The 18,436-nt window shown below is 37.5% G+C and overlaps 1 protein-coding gene across 1 annotated transcript in view; it reads left to right on the top strand.

The window, feature by feature from the left end:
• TRHDE (thyrotropin releasing hormone degrading enzyme) overlaps positions 1-18,436 on the top strand; it is a 326,844-nt gene that overhangs the window by 28,326 nt on the left and 280,082 nt on the right. The gene's annotated exons all lie outside the window — the stretch shown is intronic.

Genomic DNA, 18,436 nt, shown 5'->3' with positions numbered 1-18,436 from the left:
TTTCACTCGCTGATGTTTACTTATGTGTTCAGATAAACCTGCATACAAATGCAATTAGGGGAAATATAGATTACATCAGTAGAGACTTTGAGGTTCTGGATGGGAAACAGAAGATTTAAGAGACAGGTTTTCGTAAGTAAACGTAGTAAGTCATTGTGTAGAAAGAATAAATGAGAAGGAACTTTTGTACTATGTCATATGATCAGGTATTATTTGGCTCTTTTAAGGATAGTCTGAGTGCTGTTCAGTTTGCAGAGTTTCCAGTGTACTATTTGACATTTTTATTGTTCATATTCTAGATGTATGAGACTTGGTGAAGATCTTATAGCAACTGTTCTTAAACTACACATGCATATCAGAATCATCTGGGGACTGTGTTTTAATTCACATTTATGGGCCCTATTCTAGACAAGCTGAATCTCAACCTTCAGCCATGGGGCCTCTGCTTTGAGGCTATATTAAAATGCTCTGATGTATACTCCTGATTGAAAAGCATGGACTAAAGCTTTCCTTCCCATGTGTCAGTATCTGGAATGATCTGTGACTTTGTTCTCTCTTTTTAAGGGTATATCCTGGAAGTCATGTATGAAGCATTTTAAAAAGAAATTCCCATTGGCCAAAGCTTTCTTACATTACACCAAACTGCAATGGATGTTGGAAAATGTAGTCTTTATTTCATAAGGACATGTTAAGTTAAAAATGAGGGGTTCTGCCCTGTTGGGCGTGGCTCAGCTGTTGAGCATTGACCTAGAATCCAGGAGATCGCGGTTCGATTCCCTGTCAGGGCACATGCCCGGGTTGCGGGCTCGATCCCCAATCAGGAGCATGCAGGAGGCAGCCGATCAATGACGACTCTCTCATCATTGATGTTTCTATCTCTCTCTCTCCCTCTCCCTTCCTCCCTCTGAAATCAATTAAGATATATATATATAAATGAGGAGTTCTAACACTAAAAACAAGGGGATTGGCCATTGGTAGTCAAGTAGCAGTCCCTGCTACAGATTGTTATTAAAACACAGTAACAGCATTGAACACTTATTAAACACTAAACGTGTGCCAGGAGCTGTGGAAAGCACCCATGTGATGTCACTGTTGGCATCCTGTTTTATAGACGAGGAAATGGGATTTTCAAGGGCTTAACAACTTGACCATTGTCACATAGCTGGTGGATGTTAGAGCTAAAACATTGAACAGGTTCTGTCTAGTTCCACTAGCATTTTCCATGAGACATTCTAATTACAATACCTTGACTGCTCCCAATGAACTTACTAGTTACTATTTTTATATTCTTCAGATTGAGATATAAAACATAATTGGTAATGGAAATGTCAATAGTCCTTTATCTTTCGAATTTTATTAGAGTTTTACTACTGTATATTTTTACTTCACTATTTCCTTTGTTTTCTTAGTTCTAAATGGGGAAAGGAAATAAGGTGGGTGGCTGCAGAGAGAGCTTGATGTTATTTAGTAAATTTGGTAACATTTTCAGAATATAGTGTCTAGTAATCCAGGAGATCATACATAAATATTAGACAATTTTGGAGTCACAGTAATCTTTTCAGAGTATGATTCATAGAAAATCTGGTTTGGATTTATATAAATATATGGGCCTCTTTTTCATGACAACTAGTACACAACTCAAATAGAAAAATGCCTGGTTAAGCTTACTTATCATATTAAGATGACACAGTCAAAGAACAGCTTCTTAGAAGCCTTAGAGCAGTCTGTCTAATCAAGAGGCCAGTTAATGATGAGCTCCGCATAGCTAGGCCCTTGCCTGAGATGGTAATTCTCAGCTAGAGTTTTTCCTTAGATTTCCATTGACACTCAGTATCTTGAGTCAGATTATACACAAATCTGAACCAGGGATGTTTTAGTAAATTTTTAATATAGGGAATATATTTTTTCAAGTCCATGATTGACATTTTAAATAGTAGGTAATTCATAGCGTGCTGATCTCTTTAGGGAGGCATTTCTTCTGTCAGCAGCTGTATAGGGTCGTAGATAAGCAGACATCGGTCTTACTTTCCCATGTGCCTGTCATCTTATCCTGTGGTTAGATAAATATTGTGAGAGACAGAAAGAGAGAGATTGAGATTGACTTTTTCAGTTAGCATATTCCACCAAAAAAAGACCTTGATAAAATTTCGACAGTAATAAAAGGCCTTAATTCTGGAAGATCGTTTCATGAGTATTATATCATCAGCGTTCTTTTTTGTATTTTTCATTCAAAAGTATGCAAACCAAAACAATGACAACAAAACCACTCTGGCAAAGTTTTAAAGGTGACATGTGCCACGTTCATTAGAACATACTAAATGTTATGCCACAAATTAGGTTAAATCATTTTCAACATTCTAAAAAATGAATTACTAAATCCCACTGAAGTCTCCACACTCAGTCATTATCAAGTATTGGAACACTGTTGGTGTTCATGGGACAACTTTTGCAAATGAAATCATAGAGACATAAATTGCCGTTGATATCAAGCCAAATAATTAATTATAAAATGGTGACTAAGAATCCAGGAAGATTTTTGGTTACAAGAATCACTTGCCTTTTTAGTAACAGTTCTTAATATTTTCAGTAGGATACACATTAACAATATGAGAACGTTCGTATCAAGATGTATCTGCAATTAGAGAAGGGAAATTTCTGTCTGGTTTACTATATAGGGGCAGGGCATTCCCAAGCCAGGCCAAAAAACAAAAGCCAAAAAAAACCAACCAAACAAGCGAACAAAAAACCAGCAGTGATGAGATTTTATTGTTGAAGATACAAGGTCTGTCTAAATGAGTATGTACAGTCTGACAAGGGTGGACCATTTTTCCCCCTAGTAATTTTACTGATTCTACTGATTCTGTGCCATAAGTTCCTTTAGTCTCCTCAAACTTGATTTAATTATCCCTCCTTGCACTCCAAATCATGGGAAACACTCTTGGATTTCTGCCATGGTGTCTCACCTTTCTCTACCTTGATCTCCATTACTTCCTAGGTCATTTGATGTACGTCTTAGTTGTATAAGCACCTCTGACTTGCTGGGTTACTACTGGTGAAAGATAGTAGTCCTAAGACAGGTCCTGTACAGGAGGTTGTTCCACCATCCCCTTTTTCTGTCCATTTGCTTCAAGGATGAGAGTTTGTTCTGCTGGTGGGTATCCAATTGAAACTCAGTTTTTTTCTGAAAGAGTTATGAGATTAGATGACAATTTAATATTTTGCAGGAGAAACAAGTAGGATTTATACACATCTATTTTTTAATGAATTTTTTATATCTGTTGTATTTACTGAAAACACACTGAAGGACAATATTTTTTAATTCCCTCATTATTTATTATTATTTTAAAAAAATTAGATTATTATTTTTCCATGTCAGAAGGTAATTATGGACTATATCTGTAAATAATAGCCTAATAAATGCTTTTTGAAAATCTGTATAATACTAACATTGTTAAAATCAGGGAGTGTAGGACTTATTTTATGATACTTATAATTCCAGTGCTTAACCATGTAAAGCAGACTTTTGCCCCAATTTCTTAGTTATTTTAAACATACAGTAGACAATTTGGCAACAGTATTAGAAGTAGTAAACATTCATTCTTCCACTGTAGCAAACAAGAAGATAAGGATTCTTCTCTGTGTAGATGCCATGATTCCATTCATTCAGCTGTACAATTATGTGCACTCAACGAATATTTATTTTGATTTTTACATTTTGGGGACACAGCAATGAATAAAATAGACAAGTCTTCACAGAGCTTACATTCTATTTCAGTAGGGAGAGAGAGACAAGAAGATAAAATACATAATATGTGAGATGGTGCTATGTGCTGAGGAGAAAAACAAAGCAGGGAAAGACAGTGATGCAATTTAAAATAGGGTGATTAGGAAAGACCTCTCTGTAAACGAATGTTTGAGTAAGGACTCAACTGAATTCAAGGAGTGAGCATTGGGACATCTGGGGAAGGAGGATTCCAAGCAGAGGGAGCAGACAGCGCTAAGGCATTGAGGAGAATGCCTGGGATGCTGCAGGTGCTTCAAGAAGAGCATTGGGGTGAAGAGGAGCGTGGTAGACGGTGAGGTCAGATGTGTGTATGTGCACGTACATGTAGGTAGTGGTCATAGAGACTAATTTTTCAACCTGAGTGTGATGGGAAACCTTTGAAACATTTCAGAGGAGTGACATATCCGTTTTGTACAGCCATGCACTGCATAATGACATTTTGATCAACAGCAGACCACATGTACCACGGCGGTGCCATGGGATTATAATGGAGAGGAAAAGTTCATATTCCTAGTGATGTCGTGGCTGTCGTAATGTCACGGCACAATGCATTACTCACGTGTTTGTGGTGATGCTGGGGTGGGAACAAACCTACTGGGCGCCAGTCATATAAAAGCATAGCACATACAGTTAGTGGAGTCCATGGTCCTTGATAGTGATAATAAATGATTGTGTTGCTGGTTTATGTGCTTAGTATACTCACCTGTTATTTTAGAGTCTGCTCTTTCTACTTACGTCACGTTGAGCCGGCAGCAGCCTCAGGTGTCTCTTGACTGCATAATTTTCTCTTGTGCTTGATTCAACTTTATTCACATTTCATAAACTTAGTGTAGCTAAGTGTACAGTATTTGTGAAGCATACAGTAGTGTACGGGAATGCCCCAGGTTTCACATTCATTCACCACGCGCGCACTGGCTCACCCGGACCACCTTCTAGTCCTGTGAGCCCCGTTCATGGTACGCGCTCTGTGCGCACAGGAGCACCATTTTAATCTTTCATGTAATATTTTTACTGTACCTTTTCTATGTTTAGATACAAAAATACTTACCATTGTGTTATAATTGCCTCTAGCATTCTTACAGTACCATGCTGTACAGGTTTGTAGCCTAGGAGCAATAGGCTACACCATCTAGCCTAGGTGTGCAGTAGGCTACACCATCTCGGTTTGTCTAAATGAACTTTATGAGGTTTGCACAGTGATGAAATCGCCTAACAAAACATTTCATAGAATGAATCCCTGTCATTAAGCGGCGCATGACTGTGTTTCAAAAGGGTCCCTCTGGCTGTGGTGTGCGGATATACTGTGCGGGGGTAAGGATGGAGCTATAGAGATCATCTAAGTGGTGATTGTAACGTGTGGGTAGTGGAGTGTGGAAAAGTAGTGGAATTTTGGCTATATTTTAAGGATAGAACTGCCAGGGTTCATGATATATTGGATATGAGTTGTGATTTCGAAAATGAATTCAAGGAATTCTCTGTTGTATGCTGAGAAGACACCTACGTTTTCTCTGTTACACAGGGAACACTGAGTTAGTCGCTCATTGTCATCAGAGAGAACAGTTCTGAGTCTGCTCAACGAAAACTAAAATGGAAATCTTTCCATTCTGCAAATGGATCCTACTAAATAATTCTACCCAACAAGGTAATTAATTGAACTTGAGAATGAATTTTGTAGCTAACACATTTTATGTGCTCCTATAAAAATGTAGCTTTTATTAAAAATCAAGTGCTTTATGGCCAAAGAAGGTATTCTTTTCTGTCCCTATATTATATGGGATTACACCAATAACTGCCCGAAGGCTTCAATAAAATCAAGACTGATTATGTATTTTTTTGCTTTCTTGAAAATCCTCCTCTGGTTCACATTATTTAGGAGAACCGAGAGAGAATACAAGTGGGCCACTCTCACTCTCGCATTTCTTGGTGGCTAAAGCACATTTATTTCTCCTGTCCCCTAGGCTATTGGTACTTCATGCACACATCAGTAAACGTGAGGACAAATTGCCTGTGACCCAGCATTTGCCAATGACTTCTTCAGACGATTGATATCTGAGAGAGATCGTTTAATGGGCTTGTTGACAATCCACTCCTTGAGATGAGTGGATGTATATGGCATAGAGGAAGGATTTTAAAGCTTGACAGATTCGAGAACTGATTCCGGTTCTAGTACATATTAGCTCTGTTATTTAACCACTCTAAGTAATTTTATTTCATCTAACAAGCTTTTATTATGCATATTAGATGAAATGAGATTATATAAATAAAATCCCTGGCATGTGGAAAATGATTTTTCTTCTGTGCCTATCTATTTTATTGTCAGAAAGTAAGAAGCCTAGTTCAGGTTATATCAGTAACTGTAGAAATGTTTTCATTGAGTAATAATTTAATGTTACACATTTATTTTTTTTAAACAGAAGGTGATAAATAAAATGTTCAATTAAATGTTACTTCTATATATTTTAAAGCTCTTACATTACCTAAAATCTCATGTATAAAGACTAGGTGATACTTTTCTTATTGAACTCTCATACCAGGAATAAATTTCTCTAAGTCAGTATTATTCTTATTCCCTTTTTGACTTGGCTGAGAGGAAACTCATGTCTCAGTTTAGTGTTTAGTTGCATAATTTATTTTATTTTACCTTTTGATAACTCTAGTCCATTTACTTCTAGTTCATTTTTTAAGTATTTTTTTAGCATTAGAACTCTTGTCACACTGAGTTTATTTTTAATCAACTTTATTGAGTATAATTTATGTATGATAAATGACACCCTTTTAAAGTGTACAATTCATTGGGTTTTGACAAATGTGAAATGAAGATACAGATAGTTTCCATCACCCCCAAATGGTTTCCTCATGCCCCTCCCTCCATCCCCAGCCACAGTCAACTACTATATTGAGCTTATTTTACAAGCATTTTTTTCAAGGTCATTTTTGATGGAGAAGACATTTGACACTAGTTTGAGAAGCGAAGAAGAGGTAAAAAAGAGGAGATAGCAGATATCTACTCTTTCAAGATATTTGATTGTGAAGAGAGATAGTCAGACACAAATTAAGGGAAGAATTTTTAAAAATAAAAAAGGTTTTAGCATTTATATGCTGAATGGAAAAAGCAATGGAGAGGGAAATTTTAAGATACTGGAAAAATTGAAAGTCAATGAGGAAAGAGGGCCCAAAGAAGATGAGGGGGATTGAGGTGAAAAACCTAATTGGGGCACTAATTGGAAACAAGAGGAAAAGCAATTTTTTCTCAAAAAGTGGAGGTAAGGTAGTATGGGACAAAAGAGGTAATAGGTATATTATAGTATATATTACAGTACTTGGGGACAGAGAGTTGAAGAGTCTATATCTGATGGTTCAATTTCTTTAATCAAGTTCCAGAAAAGTTCATGTGTTGAAAGATATGAAGAGATATGAGAAGATACCTGAGGAAAATAATGAGGCTTTGGAATAACAGCTGTGGGTAAATGGGAGAGAAAGCTGAACTGTATGACAAAGATTATTAAGTGGTACTGACGCTCTACTTGACCTTGGAGGTCGAGACTTCATGGTAGAACCAATCTCATGGTGATTTTTTTTTTCAGTTGTTCTTTGTGGCTTGGATGTACCGACAAAGGAAGTAGAAGGTGGGTTTTTCAAAGTTGGAGAGAAGTTGCTAAGAGGGGAATAATAGAGGAACGGGAAATCAGGAAGTTGAGTGCTCATAACAGAGCAGTGCAGGTTACACTCTGTGTATCCCATTGGGCTTAAATGGATTAGGAAAATGGTCAACATCAGGAGTCAGGATGGGGTGAAAAACATTTCACTTTCTCTATCAGATCTGAAGCCCTATCTATATAAAAGAAGTGAAACACTGATCATTCTAACTTGTTACTTGTTAATTTAATTCAGTTTCCATGAAAACAAACTTGAGTGGTGTGTACTTTGGTTAGAGTGGTCCTTATGCCCAATGCAGGAATAACAGAAGATGCTGTGACACACAATTGGTGGTAGATGGTGGAACCTAAAGCGCTATTGCTTGTGTTTGAAGCTCTATTGCCTGTGTTTGAATTTGGATTTCTTCATTTTCTAGCTGTGTGACCTTGGGCAAGTTACTAACCCTTCTGTATCTCAGTTTCCTCACTTGTTTAAGGAAGACACTAATGGTACTTAAATCACAGCATTGTACTATTAAGTGCTTTAGTATGTGTCTATAGGTAAATCTAGCTATTATTATTCAGAGTCAGGAAACCTGAATTCAATCCCATGTCTAAATTCAGAGCCTTTGGTCTAGACTATGGATAAACTATCTAGCCTGGTTGCCAGTTGCTTTTCACTTACCTCATTTGTAAAACAGGTTTAATACTTTTTATTGCATATGTTTTAGTGACAGTTGAAGGCTACACTATACCCGAAAAGTGCTCTGTAACTCTGAAATATTATACAAAATAAGGAAATCTTATTATTCGCACATAATAAATTGCATGGTGTGTCTGGTTACACAGGAATTATATAAAGTACTAATTAAGATGCTTCAGAGTATGAAGTGTTTACATATATGTAGAGCAGTATTGGGAATTGGAAATTCTTTGTGGGTTTTTGTTACAGTAATTTTAATTATATATTTGTATGATTATATTTTAGCCTGTAGCTGTGAAGAAAAAAATTATTAAAGAGAAGGCAACATTTAAATTCCTAATTAAAACAAAGTTTTTGCTTTGCTCATAGATCTCATTTCCTTCCATTGCCTTATATGTGGAGCTGAAATTTGACAGTATTTAATCAATAACAATTTCAGTTCATTCTGACCTCTAATGATATTGGGTCTAAGAATTTATTCATATATAGAATGTTGCAAGTTCTTTTAAAGATTCATGACAACTCTGCATTTTAGCTTCATGGAGTATTATTGGGGAATAAATTTTAGCATTTATTGTCACTAAATGGCCCCTCTACTTTCTTTCCCTCTTCCAATTAGCTGGCTTTTATTCAGGTCAGGTTTATTGGTCTGTAAGTTATGAACAGCAATATTCACCCATTTTAGGTGTATAATTCTATGGATTTTGACCAATGGATATAGTCAGGTACCTACTATGACAATCAAGATAGAAAACATTCCATTACTCCCCAAAGTTCCTTTACACCTCTTCCTGGTCAATCCCTTCCTCTCGACCTCCAGCCCCTGGCAACCCCTGATCTTCCCACCCCACCCCACCCCATCCCACTTAATTGTTTTGTCTTTTCCAGAATGTCATTTATATCAATTAGCTATTTTTTAAAAACTATCTTTATTGACTTCAGAGAGAGGAAAGGAGAGGGAGAGAGAGAGATAGAAACATCAGTGATGAGAGAGTCATTGATTGGCTGCAGCCCGCATGCCCCCGACTGGGGATCGAGCCCGCAATCCTGGCATGTGCCCTGACCCGGAATCGAACCCCTTTTGCTTGGATCCTAGGCCGATGCTCAACCGCTGAGCCACAGCCGGCCGGGCTCAATTAGCTATTTTAAAACAGGTCTGGAAACCTCTTATTGGACTTGATTACCAATTACACCCTAATTTATTCATCATCAATGCGTGTGCGAGTGTATGAATGCGTGTGTCTGTGCTGCTGGCCGTGGGAAGTTGAGTGAAGATGGTGCTAACGATTCGGGCTTCCTTTGTAACTCCCAGCACCTGGGGCTCGTGGTGCCTTCATCGTAGATGGGGCCAGCACATTGGCATTGCTGAAAGTCCAGGGAGGGAAGAGGCTGTCTTTCTCAGCCGCCGCTCAGTAAATATTGTTGATGGTTCATCAAATGAATGATACTTTAATGGAACACTAACCAAATTGCTTTTCTTACTGCCATGGAGAAACTGAGTTAAATCTGTATAATAGTAATGATACGAATAACAGAATTAATCCTGTTCTGTCCGTTACACTGGCTAATTTGGAGTGCCATAGTTGAGGCTGCATTTTGGTAGATGTCCAGTAATGCTGCTAGAGCAAGCGAAATTGACTGCAAAATGTTCAGGTGAGAGGCCATAAAAATTCTCCCCATAACATATGGGTGAGAATGAAACTCATTACTTAACTGTCTGCTGTGATACCTTCAAAGCATTTAGTGTCTTCCTTCAAGAAAGGCTTCTTTTCTTACAGTTCTCTTTTTCTCTCCCTATTTTAGATTTCAAAGTCTGGATTGTAGCATTAGCATAGAGGTAGGTAGATGGGAAAGCAGAATGAACCAGTGTTTGCTGAGTTTCTGCCACGTGTGTGATAGACAATTTAAATACATCTCACTTAATCCTGACAAAAATCCTGTAGAGTGGTGGTGATAACACACCATTGTGGTTATCATCAGTGGTGATGACACACCGTTGTGGTTATCATCACCATTCTACAGATAACGAAACTGAAAGGGAGCCAATCCAGGCCCACACAGCTAGTAAACCAGGTCTGTCTGCAGAGGCCCTAAGTCACCGCCTCTCTCCTTTCTGGTTTCCCATATGGCTGCTTATGCTGTCCGATGACTTTTCAGTGTCATCCCTTATGCTCCATTTATCTGGTGGCTAAATGTATTGATATTGTTCACAGTGCATCAACTTTATGATTATGTACAATTGTTCAACAAATAACAGGAATTGCTTTTTATTTTCTATATTTAGGAGGTTAGAACAACTTATAATAAATATGATGACCTGTAGGTCAGACATTTCCTGTAAAGTAATGACCAGATCTTCTCCAGCCTGCTATTAATTATGATCCAAGAGCACTCAGCCATTATTTAAAAAAAAAAAAAAAAATAACCCAATAAATGATACTTTGGTTATTATGTACCAGTGTGGTGGGTGTTAAAAAGGTAATATTGGTAGCGTGCGACTATTTCCCGTCACTCCACTTACAGAGACTATGAACACATTTTCCGGCAGGCCGTGGGTTTACCAGGTTTCATTGGGCTGTGTTCTTCTCTCAAACCTCAATAAAATTTCATGAAGGTTATAATTCTGTAAACTTTTAAGATTGTACCACTTAAAACTATGAGATAAACATCAACTACTTAGGCTAAGGAGAAAATAATTGGTTCAGGAATTTTATTAAGTAATAACGTAGAGACCCAAATGTCTTACCGCTTCCCACCCCTCTTTCTTTCTCTATTTCTGCGGATATATGTGAAGAAATCTGTATCTAGTTTTTGAAGGTTTTCGAGCAAAACTTTTTATAAATTTCTTTTTCTCCTAAAGGAGGCTTGTCCCTCCCCCCTCCCTCCCTCCCTCCCTTTCTTCTTAGATACTTGAAATATTTTTATTCTTGTGATGTAAGCCCTTAGAGTTAGACTATCTTTGATTAAATTGGAAGCATTAAAATTCTCCCAGGCTGTCAAGTTTTTCTTGTTAGCCTCATTGATGATATTTTTTCCCATTGATTTTTAGAGAGAGTAGAAGTGGCGGGGAGAGGGAGAGAGACATTGATGTGAGAGACACATGGATTGGTTGCTTGCCTCCAGCATGTGCCCTGGCTGGGGCCTGGAATCAGACCTGCAACCCAGACATGTGCCCTTGACCAGAATCCAACTGGGCTGACATTTTAACTACTGAGCAACACTGGCCAGGGAAGGCTGTCAAGTTTTATGATCTCATTATTTTGGGCAATATTTATAGTTTCGAACAATGAGGCAGGTAATTTTGCTACTCTTCAGAAAACCAAAAATTTGGCTATTTCTAGTATATTTTCTGATTTTTAAAATTTTCTGTAGATTTTATTGGTTTTGTGGAGCACCTCATAGACCAAACGTTAGTCTCTGTATTTTCTCCTTTGCATTTGAATTTCTTCTTTTTAAGTTAAAACATACAAAATATTTGTAATACTTGTTAAATATTCAAATCAGTGTTTTCAAAATGTCATTTTATGCAAATAAGTTATAACTGTGGCAGTGTAAGATATAGCCCAGAATATATGTATTGTACTGAAATTAATTCTACCATCAAAAAGGCATTATTTCCTTATTGGCAACATCAAACTCCACACAGCTTTATCATTGGAAAATGTTCTCATAGAACTAGTGCAAACCTTTATTTTTGGATAACATGGGGAACTATTTAAAAGTAACTTAAAAAGCATGGAGCATGTAGTTCCAAATTATTGGGGAACATTATTCATAGTGTTTCTACAAGTTTTGTGACAGCTTTTGTTCTGGGTTATTTTTCAAGGATGTTTGCCTAGCAAATGACTTTATTTATTTGTATTTAGTATTTTATTTATTTTTATTGAATTTATTGGGGTTATATTAGTTAATTATATAAGTTTCAAGTGCAATTCTATAATATATCATCAGTATATTGTATTTTGTGTTCACCACCATTCCACAAATTCCTTCCATCAACATTTATTCCCCCTTTAGCCCCTTCTACTTCCCCCCTCCTCCTTTCCCTCTGATAATCCCCATGCTAATGTCTGTGTCTATGAGTTCTTTTTTTTTTTTAAATTCCTTCACCTTTTTCACCCAGCTCCACAACCTCCTCCCCTCTGACAACTGTGAGTCTGTTTCTATTTTGTTTGCTGGTTTATTTTGTTCATTAGATTCCACATATAAGTGAGATCATATGGGATTTGTCTTTCTCTGACTGGCTTATTTCACTTAGCATAATACTCTCCAGGTCCATCCATGCTGTGGCAAAAGGTAAGATTTCCTCCTTTTTTATGGCTGAGTAGTATTCCATGGTGTAAATGTCCCACAGCTTTTCTATCCAATCATCTACTGATGGGCACTTGGGCTGTTTCCAGATCTTGGCTATTGTAAATAACGCTGCAGTAAACATAGGCGTGCATGTATTCTTTCAAATTAGTGTTTTGGGTTTCTTCAGATAAATTCTGAGAAGTGGAATCGCTGGGTACTAAGGCAGTTCCATTTTTAGTTTTTTGAGGACACTCCATATTGTTTCCACAGTGGCTCCGCCAATCTGCATTCCCACCAGCCGTGCAAATGACTTTAGAAGCTAGAGATAGTGTCTCCTTCTGGAGAAGAGCGCAGATCTGTTTCCTGACCAGAAAAGCTCCCTCAGGGACAAAGGTTAGGTGGGTTTGCTTGTGGCTCTTTTTGTAAGATTGAGGGTTTCACCACCTTGGGATTCCTCAGCTGTGACACAGACCCGCTGTGACACAGACCCACTTTGTGTGCAGCGTCCATTGTCGCTGCTTTCTATCGCAGACATTGAATTTGGAGGCACAGGGAACTCATATGAACATAAAGCTCATGCTGCCTGCTTCTCTGCGGGTATTGAAATCTTTTTCCTCTTACTTAAGGGTCTCAAGTCTTTGCCAACATATATGAAACTGTGGAACGCTAACCTGTTAGCTTGCAAGCAAATTCCAGACCTTTTGCAGTTCTTGATAAAAACCTGTTTTATCACCTGTGAGATGAATGTGAAAGACCAGAGCACCAGATATTTCTTTAAAAATAAAAAAACCAGAAAGAAAAAACACCTTATAAATTGCAAACTTGCAATCTGTTACTCCTGATTTCTGCTTGATTTTGCAAATTAAATGCACTGGGAATGAATTGTTCATATATAATATTTGCCTTATAAAACATAACCTACTATGACAGCATGTATTGTAACCACAATACATGAATATGAAATTAATTTTATTTGCATAAAAGTGCTATTGTTTTAAATGAATGTCGTTGAATGAAAATTGGTAGTTCTGTGAAGTTCAATCCTTTGGCCCTACAATGCATTGCGGTGAAGTTTATATCTAACTTGTAGCAAGTGCACAAAAAGATTTCAGAGATTTAAGAAGTGAAGATGCGTGGTGACTGTGCTCTGGTTGCTTCTGGCATTGTGTCTTTTTTGTTTTTTATGACTGAGCTCCATTGTTTAAATGCTGGAATTTGAAATTGTGATTTGAAATATGGATATGTTAAAAAAATTAAAAATCATTACATTAAGGACCAGTGTTCAGATAGTTAGATGTCACATTAGCATTCACTGAACCACAATTACCTGTCACTATAACTCATGTTTTCATTGGAAGTTGACCAGATTAACTTGTGCTACCCAGTAATTGGTTGGGCAGGTGTATCTGTAAAATTTACATTAGGATGGTGTCTTAAAATCTATATACAGTATTTTTATCCCTTGTTTTTTAAAAAAGTCTTTTGTTCTATTTAAAGAAAAATTGTCTTTTTATGTTTTTTAAAGTTGACTTATTTCAAGGTTTTCTTGGCTACTGGCCTCAAGATCTTGCGTTTATATAATCTATGTGAGACAATTAAACTTTGACTTTAGCCTTTAGTGATATTATGAAGCATTTCAAAGTGATACTTACAGGTTGCTTTCTATTAATTTTGTAAGAAGAAAAATGAACAGACTGATAAGTCTTACACAAGTTCCTCAAGGTGGCAATATTTTATGAAATGAGTAGTTTAGATTTTGTCAAGTCCAGATATACTTTAGATTTTTTTCAAGCAGACATCTGTGCCATAACTCATGATTTCTTGTGCATTTTAAATCAGCATCTAGTTATGCATAGCCCCGGCCTTATTGCCATCTAAATACTTAAAACAGTGAAGTGCAGCTGGATATTAGGACTTGTAGCTGTAAAATTACTGTGTGCACTTTCTCTCTGTACCTGAGCAGATGATCTGCAAGTCGAGGCCTCTCAGAAGCACAGCTGCCCGTCTGCTGGAAAGTGTCCCTGGCAGAAGGAACCTGGGGCTCATGTCTGGGCCTTGGGTCCTCCAGTTAAGGAGGATGGGTTGGTGCCCTCTCCTGGCTTCCTCTGACCAGCCTCTCAGCACTGATGGAAGAGAAAATCTGGCAATGTGGCATTATTGCCATGTAGGCTGATTTCCTACAGCATTTTAATTGCATTGTGTGGCCTTGGAATTATGGTTACTTTAAATGGATACATAACAGTTTTTTTCCTCCTTTATGTGTAATTTAGCTGGGAAAAAAGAACATAACTAAATTTCATTTCAAACAGATATGTGTTACACCAGCTGCAGATTGAGGCTTGGCCTTAATTTGCAAATTTTCAGAGATTCAGAGGATGTTCTGCCAGCAGCCAGAGTAATAGCTGGGATGTGGCCAAAAAGCAGCCTTTCATCGAATGCATTCTATTCCAGCTTCTGCGAGCGCAGATCCAAGGAACATTTTCCTTGAGAAGACACTGATATATTTACTTGGAATAGCATTATACACACATAAATCAGGAGTCCTGGCAAGAAAATCAGTACTTGCAGGTTTTAGTTCTGAGTCATGGATTTGTTATAGGACTTTGGGGTAGTCACTTGCAGCCGCGCTCTTCCCATTTTCAAAACAAGTGCACTGCAGCTACCATGGAGTGTGGCTAATATTTGGGGGTATCCTTTTTAAAATGACAAACATTTTTATGGAAGTATAAAAAAAGTACAGAGAAGTGGTCATGTCATGTGCTTATGTGTCAGTGAATTTTTACACGATGAAAATACCCATGTGACTACCACCCAGATCAAACAATGGAACATCACAACACCCAGGCAGGGCCTCTCGGGCTTCATTTCAGTCACTAACCCCACCCTCCTTCCCAAAGGAAAGTGCTATCTTGGCTCCTAACACTGTACGTTTGTTTTTGTATGTTCCTTAACCTTATGCAAATGAAATCATCCATACCTGCTCTTTTGTTTTTGACTTTTTACTCACTGATATGTCTGTGCAGTTCATTCACGTTGATGCATGCGGCAAAATTTCATCATATGTATATACCGGAATTTATTTATTTGTGAAATATAAGAGTGCATTGGATTAAGTAACTCTGTAATCTTTCCTCAGTCTGAAGTTTATAACTGAATGATCGTGCAAAGAAACATGTCCTGATGTGTAAGTTACACGGCAATCTTGTGTTAGCTCCTATAGATAGCATTTAATAGTACCTGAAATTCAAGAGAAAGTAGGATATAGCAATTTAAACAACAGAGATGTTAGGGCATAATGCATATCAAACAAAGTTATGTGTATTTTGTCATGCTCTGTACTATTAAATTCATTAAACATATATTGAGTATCAGGCATTCTCTTAGGTTCTCTTGATTCTTACAAAAACTCTGCAGGGTGTCACCATTTCACTTCTTATGGATGAGGAGACCGAGTCTCAGGAAGTTCGTTGGTTTCTAAGTGCTGGAACTGCGAAATTAGGTTGCTTCATCTTGCCTGTCTGCTGTAGTCTCTTATGAATTACCTAGGCTTGATACTTGCATATTGGATCTCATATTCTGGTGAGAGCTGGAGCTGCAAGTGGGCAGAACAGACAAATTCAATGAGAATTTCAGTATGGTGAACAATTGCATTAAGGATATGGGAGCTGTCGGTACAAGGCAGGTGAATGCCAGTGGCAGCCTGCAGAGTGAGGACAGGGCTGCAAACGGGGAGGGAGTTGTAGACGGAATGGGCAGAGAGCGCTGAAGGCAGAACAGCCTGTGTACAAACCTGGAACACTTGGGACTGTTGCTGCAGTAAGACGTCAAGGTGGATGGCGAGGGTGGGAGGGCAGAAAGAAGGTGGTGGTAGGAGTGAGGCGTGGATAAGAACATGGAGGACTGGGGTTTCCTTTAACGAGCTTGGTTTTTTCCAGGTAGGGAATGTATAGCTATCAGAAAGCATTTTATCTTGGAAGAATCATGATTAGAGGTAGTAAAGCATTGTGGTGTCAAAGTTTTTCAGCCAGAGACAGATGTGTAATTGCAAAAATTATATTTACTGCTCACAGCAGTGAGGAGAAATCTATGCTATGGGCAATATGGGGACAGCTCAGAAAGGGGGTATTAGAAAGGTCATACTGGATCTGGGTTATGGTTGGGTGATTTTGGGGAGGGTACAAAAAAGCAGGAGCTCATTCTATATTGGGGTCTATGAGGAAACAGGAGTAATCGCTAACTTGGTGCCTGAATAAATCTTACCTAGAAGAAAGGCAGACCAACGGAGTTTAAGTTGTCATTGGTAAAGAAGCAGCAGCAACCCCTATTATTTGCAGAAGGGGATGTTTGGTATTTTTGTCATAAATAAATAAAGTACAATGACTTTATTTGTGTGTGTGCTCAAACAGTATTATGAACTGGTCTTGGTTTTGGTCTCCCTTTATCACAGTTAAAGTCACTTTGGCTGATGTTGGTGTAATTTAAGGTTGTTTATGCCAACAGGAGAACACTGTGGCCTTGCTGTGAGTTTCAGGTGAATTTTCGGATGTCAGGGGCTGCTTCTCTGTTTCTCAATGCTTAGCAGTGCAGTGTATAAATTCAGACTTGTCCTTCTCATATTCTGTCTCCATTATGTCCCAGATGAGTTACCTTTGAAAAAATATTTATTTTCTTTGTGCCTCAATTTTTAAAGTCTGAAAATCGGGTTATTTCAAAGAGTTATGAAGAATATATGAGATATGCACCCAACATAGGAGCACCTAAATATATAAAGCAAATATTAACAGACCTGAAGGGAGAAATAGATAGCAATAAAATAACAGTAAGGGATTTCAGTACCCCACTTTCAACAATAGCTAGATCATCCAGGCAGAAAATCAATAAGGAAACATTGGATTTAAACTACACGTTAGATCAGAAGAACTTAACAGACATTTACAGAACATTCCATTCAGTAGCAGCAGGATACATATTCTTCTCAAGTGCACATGAAACATTTTCCAGGATAGATCATGTTATATTATAAAACAAGTCTTAATAAATTTTAAAATATTGAAATCCTATCATGCATCTTTTCTGACCACAATAGTATGAAACCACCTGGTGAAACTAGATGAAAAAAAGTCTATGCACTGAAAACTGTAAGACATTGATGAAAGAAATTGAAGATACAAATACATGGAAAGATATCCCCCTCTCATGAATTGAAGGAATTAATATTGTTAATGAAATTCCTGTCAAAATTCCAGTGGGATTTCCCACAGAAATAGAACAAACAATTCTAAGATTTGTATGGACCTACTAAAGACCCTGAATAGCCAAAGGAACCTTGAGAAAGAACAAAGCTGTAGTCCTCACATTTCCTGGTTTCTAACTATGTGGCAAAGCCATAATAACTAAAACAGTATGGTATTGGCATAAAATCAGACACATAGATCAATGAAATGAAATAGAGAACCTAGAAATAAACCCACATACATGTGGTCAATTAATTTAAGACAAAGGGGCCAAGAATATACAATGAGGAAAGGACAGTCTCTTCAATAAAAGGTGTTGGGAAAACCAGAGAGCTCCACGCAAAAGAATGAAACTGAGCCACTATCTTACACCATACACAAAAATTAACTCAAAATGGACTAAATATTTGAATATAAGATCTGAAATCATAAAATTCCTAAAAGAAAACATTGGGGTAAGCTCCTTGACATCAATTTGGCAATGATTTTTAGATTTATCACCAAAAGTAAAGGCAATAAGAGCAATAATAAGCAATTAGGACCACATCAAACTAAAAAGTCTCAGGCAAAGGAAATGATCAACAAAATAAAAAGGCAACCTATGGAATGGGAGAAATCATTTGAAAACCATATGCCTGATAAGGGGTTAATATCCAAAATATATAAAGAACTCACACAACTCTATAGCAAAAAAAACAACCAAACAACAACAACCCCAAACTCAATACAATTAAAAATGGGCAGAGGAACTGAATTGACATTTTCCCAAAGAAGACATACAATAGGA

Source organism: Miniopterus natalensis, chromosome 2 (genome assembly GCF_054644295.1).
Source record: "Miniopterus natalensis isolate mMinNat1 chromosome 2, mMinNat1.hap1, whole genome shotgun sequence".
Classification (NCBI taxonomy): domain Eukaryota; kingdom Metazoa; phylum Chordata; class Mammalia; order Chiroptera; family Miniopteridae; genus Miniopterus; species Miniopterus natalensis.
The sequence above is the reverse complement of the archived record's forward strand: the minus strand, read 5'-3'. Positions and strand labels throughout refer to the sequence as shown.